The sequence below is a fragment of the Abramis brama genome (assembly GCF_963993115.1).
Source record: "Abramis brama genome assembly, chromosome: 18".
Lineage (NCBI taxonomy): Eukaryota > Metazoa > Chordata > Actinopteri > Cypriniformes > Leuciscidae > Abramis > Abramis brama.
This window is the reverse complement of record NC_139980.1, coordinates 15,499,157-15,505,242: the sequence shown is the minus strand read 5'-3', so window position 1 is coordinate 15,505,242 and position 6,086 is coordinate 15,499,157.

The following is a 6,086-nucleotide window of genomic DNA, read 5'->3' as shown; positions in this document are numbered from 1 at the left end:
CTTTGCCTTGGAATTGTGTTTTCTCCAAATATCTAGTCTTGTGAAAAATGAGAAGCTCAGTAATGTCTTGCAGCTCTTGGAGTTTTAATTCTATAGATGCCTCCATATGAAGATGTGGGAGAGTTAAATCTGTATGAAAAGAAAATTAAATGTTATAGAACAAATAGCAAAACAATCTGGTTCTGTGATGTAGTGCGAACAGGATCCGAGATATTTAGCCTACATAATGGAAAAATTTAAGAAAGTATTGTCATGGTCATGTTTCAGTATAAACTCCTCTGAGACTTTGTTCCAACAAATTCCAATATTTGTTTTCTGCCCATGTATTTTGGTGACGGGTCCCATATCATTTTTTGACAGGTCCCATATCATGTATCACAATGTGTTCATGGGAAACAGCAATGCAAATGCTTGATAGACTACACTCTTAAAATTCAAGGTTCATTATTTGCATCGATAGTTCTGTGAAGATGCATACTAAGAAAAAAATGTTCTTTTAAGAACTGTACACTGAAAGTTTTTGGGGGAACCCAAAATGGTGGTTCTATGGCATTGCTGTGAAAACCCCCTTTTGGAACCTTTATTTTTAAGTGTAGACATTAGAAGTGCACTTCAGTCCAGTTTTTCACTGCTCTCCATTTCACTTTTTAGCAGCAAACATAGTTTTTTATGCAACAAAAGTTCAACAATTAGTTTCTTTTTCACTCCAGATTTAACATTCTTGTCCATTTAAATTGCACGTCTTTGTACGTGTGCAAAAGAGCAAGTGTAATTTTCTTGCACAATAAAGGCCCTGATATACTTTCCGCTCAATCGAAGAATGAACTGGTGTGACATCAAAATGGTATTTGTTTTTTGTTTCGAAACAACTTGTCAAAGCAAACTTTCTGGAAAATTTGCTCTAAACACTTTCGAACTACCATTGGTCCATGGCGATTACGTAATATAGGGGTGGCTTTGAGGCTTTGCCCCCTTTGACATGGAAATCTTCTCCGGTTAATGTATTCTGTTCAGTCCATTTAGGTCAGACGCAAGTAAAAACATAATGGAGGACTGCTTTATAGTAGGAATTTATATTAGTATAGTAACACTTTATAGTAGTAATTCTTATTGAAAGTGACACTAACACTGTCTTTTCATGTTTAAAACTAGAAAGTATATTGTATATTCTATTGTATAATGTGCTATATAAATAAACGTGATTTGACTTGACTAGTGTGCCGAAGTATATTGTATATTCTATTGTATAAAGTGCTATATAAATGTGATTTGACTTGATTAGTGTGCCGAATTGCAGAGCTGGTGCAAACATATCCACATCGCCATGATCAGATGCTTTCTTAAAGGGATACTCCACTTTAAAATGAAAATTCTGTCATCATATACTCACCCTCATGTTGTTTCAAACCTGTATGAATTTCTTTCTTCTGCTGAACAGAAAGGAAGATATTTAGAAGAATGTCAGTAACCAGACAGTTTCTGGTCTCATTGACTTCCATAGTAGGAAAAAAATATACTATGGAAGTCAATGAGACTGATATTACTGATATTCTTCTAAATATCTTCCTTTCTGTTCAGCAGAAGAAATAAATTCATAAAGGATTGAAACAACATGAGGGTGAGTATATGATGACAGAATTTTCATTTTAAAGTGGAGTATCCCTTTAACTGCTGTTTTCTTACCGCTGTCATTTTTGTTGTGTGTTTATTTTGTTATCAAGAGGAAAGCGTGCAGCACATATTCACATAAACGCCGCTCTCAGTAGCGTGGATGGCGTCGGGATGTTCGCTATCAGTATATCGCTAGTCAAGTATTTCAAATGTCTTTTTACCCTTAAGCGAAGAACGAAAAATAGGCCTAACTTTGTTGTATGTCGGGGCCTTTACTAAATGTGCATGACTTGCTAATCAATACTGCAAAGTTGATTCAGTGAAATTGTCATCACATCTTATTAGCTCATGAGCTCAAAAGATGATTCTTGGTTCAATGAGTGAATTAGTCCTTGACTTGAGAGCCGTCCCTGATTCAATTAAAAGAGCAGATTACAAAGAATGATTCTTTGACATAATCCCTGCTGGTATCGGTCCACGCTTTAAATGGGAACGCTCAGCATGAGTGCTGCATTTGAGTACAGGAGGAAAAGACTGATAGAGTGATCAGCAAGTGGTATCAGAGTGTTGATATTTGCTAGTTCATATTTGATCATTGGATAATTGATCATTCTATTGCATAATTGTTTTACCAATTGAATACCACTGATGATTCAGAGGAGCACCCTGCTGGTGTGAAACAAAGTGGCACAACCATTGTTGATTCAGGTGGCACCTCAACACCCTCTATCTGATGAGGTGGAAATATTTTGATGAGGTTGCCATCTTTTTCCACTGGGGCAGAACTGCTGATGGTCCAATTCAACAAACCTGAACGGCAAACTCTACCTGAAAAGAATTGCCATGCTCCACCACAGTTCTTCCAACCACACCTGCAAGAGCATCTACCTGAAAGGTGAGGGAGTAGAAGGACAAAGAATGCGAGAAAGACGTGCAAAATGCAAGTCATCCGTCCAGAAAATTTCAAGCTGGATGAAAAGAAGAGAGAAACAAGAAACAAAACACAGAAAAAAAAAATCCAAGGTGCAACTCCACTACCAGCAATGGCAAAACTTGCATGGATTGACAAACACAACAGGTTCAATAAGGCATATAAAACCTAGAGAATGGTCTCCTTATCAGCATTTGAGCATCAAGAAAATATACAGGTGGTGGAAGAAAGAGACCAAATGACAAGAATAGAAAAAGATTATGCCTCAAGAAAATACAAAGGTATCTATCCATCTGTCTGTTCAAGGTGAAATGTAGTAGAATACGTGACTTTTTCCACCTGTAGCTTTGTATGTTCACCACTAGATGTCCTACAGTCTTCTCTATAACTATAATTCTTCAATGCTGTGGTTCTGAAAATGTACACCTGGTAAAAATGGCACCAAAAAGAAAAAAATGTAATGCTGTGGTGACCTCTGCTGGTAAAATATAAGGATTACACAAATATGTAAGGATTGCCAATTTTAGTAAAATTGTTTTATAGTTTTCCAGTTTAAAGTGCAAAATAAGCAACAAAATGTATTTCATTTGTTATTTATTGAATACATTAAAGTGTTAGTTAACCCAAAAATGAAAATTCTGTCATCATAGTCGTTCCTGAATGACGTGCTTCTTCACAAAAGAATGAATAATCGAACAGTTTTGGTGACCACTGACTTCGATTTATTGCACACACACAATAACAAAGAGACATTTCTCAAAATATCTTCAATTATGTTAAATAGAGAAAAAAAAGTAATACAGGTTTGACATGTGAGTAAAATGGTGAATTTTCATTTTTGGAGGGTGAACCCCTTTAAAATTCCACATAAATTTGTCTTAAAAGTTTTAAACAAAATAAAAGCATGATAGGCTGGCGTTATAAATAATCCTGCATGTGAGGTTTTTGCAACCACAAAGAAGGTGCAAAATAAATGTCTGAACTTTTTATTTTTGACAGTACTCTGCCAAAAAATATTGCATTATTTTTATTTTATTTCTAGACATTTTCTGAAAAGCTCCAGCTTGGCCTAATATTAATTTGTTTATTTTTCTTACCACACAGAGACTCAGAGAGGAAACATCTCGGGTTACGACTGTAACCTTGGTTCTCTGAGAAGGGGAACGAGACACTGCGTTTTGGTATTGACGCTATGGGGAAGGCCATCAGCTTGATCGGTGTCTGAGACACAGGTAAACAAAAGCTAATAATCACTGGCATACAGCAGTCCATTGTGTAACATTCAGAGCGCCCATGAGTATAAAAGGGCACTTGAGTTACACGTCATCAACTCTTTTGTCTGAAGCAGCGTCTTGTTCCCCTTCTCAGGGAACCAGGGTTACAGTCAGTCTTAACCTGAGAAGTTCCCTTCGAAGTGGAACTTCAACACTGCGTCTTTTTATTGACACTATGGGATAGGGAACCGATACCCACTACTCCATGCTGAGGGAATGCCTGCCTCACTAGGCTGTGAATATGCACAAACATAGTGGGCATAGCATAAATTGACTCATGTATTACCCACCCATGCAGAAGCTTGTCAACCCCATGGGCGCATCCCATGTGACTCATAGTGGCGCTTCTCCCTAAGCCAATACTCCCGATACTAGGAAAGATCCTCAAGCTTTATGCTCTACAGCGAGGGAAGTCACGGCTGTTACACCTTCCTCCCTCCCATGCAGAACAGGCCTCAGCCCTATATGGTCCCAAAAGCAGAGCTCTAAGGGGAAAATATGCCTCAGCTATGTCAGGCATATCTCACCAGTATTTGACAAGGCTCTTAAGGAGCAGTATACCACAGGGGAGCTTCTTCTCCATTTTAATGGCCCTGGAGTGATTTGGGGACCTGAACCGAGAGGCACAGAGCATGGGTGGAGCTTCCCACAGCAAATAGATCACAATGAATGCATTCAGCTACCTCAAGAGCCAAATGCGCTTCGTGTAACCTCTAGATTCTTATCTCTCTAGAGAGAATCAAGCAATAACAGCCTCTACTGTGAATGCATCAACATGAGTGCATCCAACTCTCTGTTGAGAGCTAAACACACTCATGCATATGCTTTCAACTACATACTGTTTATTTACTAGTGTGTTCTAATATGTAACTATGTCATGTTTGGTCTCATCTATAAACTGAAATGAATGGTGGTGAACTTAATAGAGATATTAAAGTATCCTAATGTACAATCTACTATTGGTTAAACATGCATTGAGGAAAATATGATAATGTTCTTCTCCCCCTCTTGATCTCCATTGCCTCATCTTTTGGTTTCCTGTCGGTTGGGTTTCAGTGTTGGTATTCCACTCATGTTTAACAATGCTTTGCTCAGGGTACAAGAAGGAAAGGTAACTGTTGATCTAGGAGAAAGGCTTTAACCCCGCCACTCCTGTACACCGGTGCGTAAACTCATACTACAAGAAAGGCTTTTACGGCCTTGTTTGCACAACAGTGCATTATTTGTTACAACTAAGTTTTCTATACAGTATGTTGTTCCATTCTACTGTCTGTATATTTAAACATGTAACTTAATAAATAACTTTGGCTGCTTTAAAGGCTTTGAGAATCTTTTATCACTGATGATGTTGAAAGCTAAAGTGATTATAAGGACCAGTGTCCTTTTCTACACTGTGGTGTGCAGGGGGAGCAGCATATCCAATAAGGACACCCACAGGCTGGATAAACTGATCAGGCGGGCCGGCTCTGTGATCGGTATGAAGCTGGATACACTGGTGATGGTGGCAGAGAGGAGGACACTGGATAAACTGTTGGACATTATTGACAATGTTAGCCACCCTCTGCACACCATCATCAGCACTCAGAGGAGCCGGTTTAGTGGAAGGTTGCTCCTTCCCAAGTGCCGGACTAACAGACTTAAGGACTCCTTTGTCCCTCATGCTATCAAACTATACAACTCCTCACTTGGGGGGAGGAGGAGGAAATAGGGCAGAGAGGATAACACAACACAAGACAATACAATACATATACATATACACATACATACACACATATATATACACCTGGACTTATATTATGCTTGGTCACTATATCATCATATCACTATAACATTGGACTCAACACTGACTCTTTTTAAAATAATTTATGATTAAGAATGTTATATGTATGTAAATTTATACTGTTTGTATTGTTTAAATTTGTACTGTTTGAAATTTGTATTGTTTTTGTTTTTTCTCCTTTTTCTTCTTGCAAAAACTGTAGCTGGAACTTTTAATTTCCTTGCGGGAGTCATCCCAAAGGATTAATAAAGATAAGTCTAAGTCTATAACTTTCGTTATTTAAACGTTCAGGTTAAATCCTACGTTTTCCTATCAGTTCTAAGAAAGACCTTTACCTTTAAAGAATAAAAGGTCAAAGAATAACAACAACTTTAATGGAGTCAGATTAATTATATTGGAGTCAGATAAATATTTGAATTATACACGTCATCCTTCAACAGCCTTTTGTTCCGATTATTGGTTCAAAATAGCAGCGTAAGCTTTCAGCCTT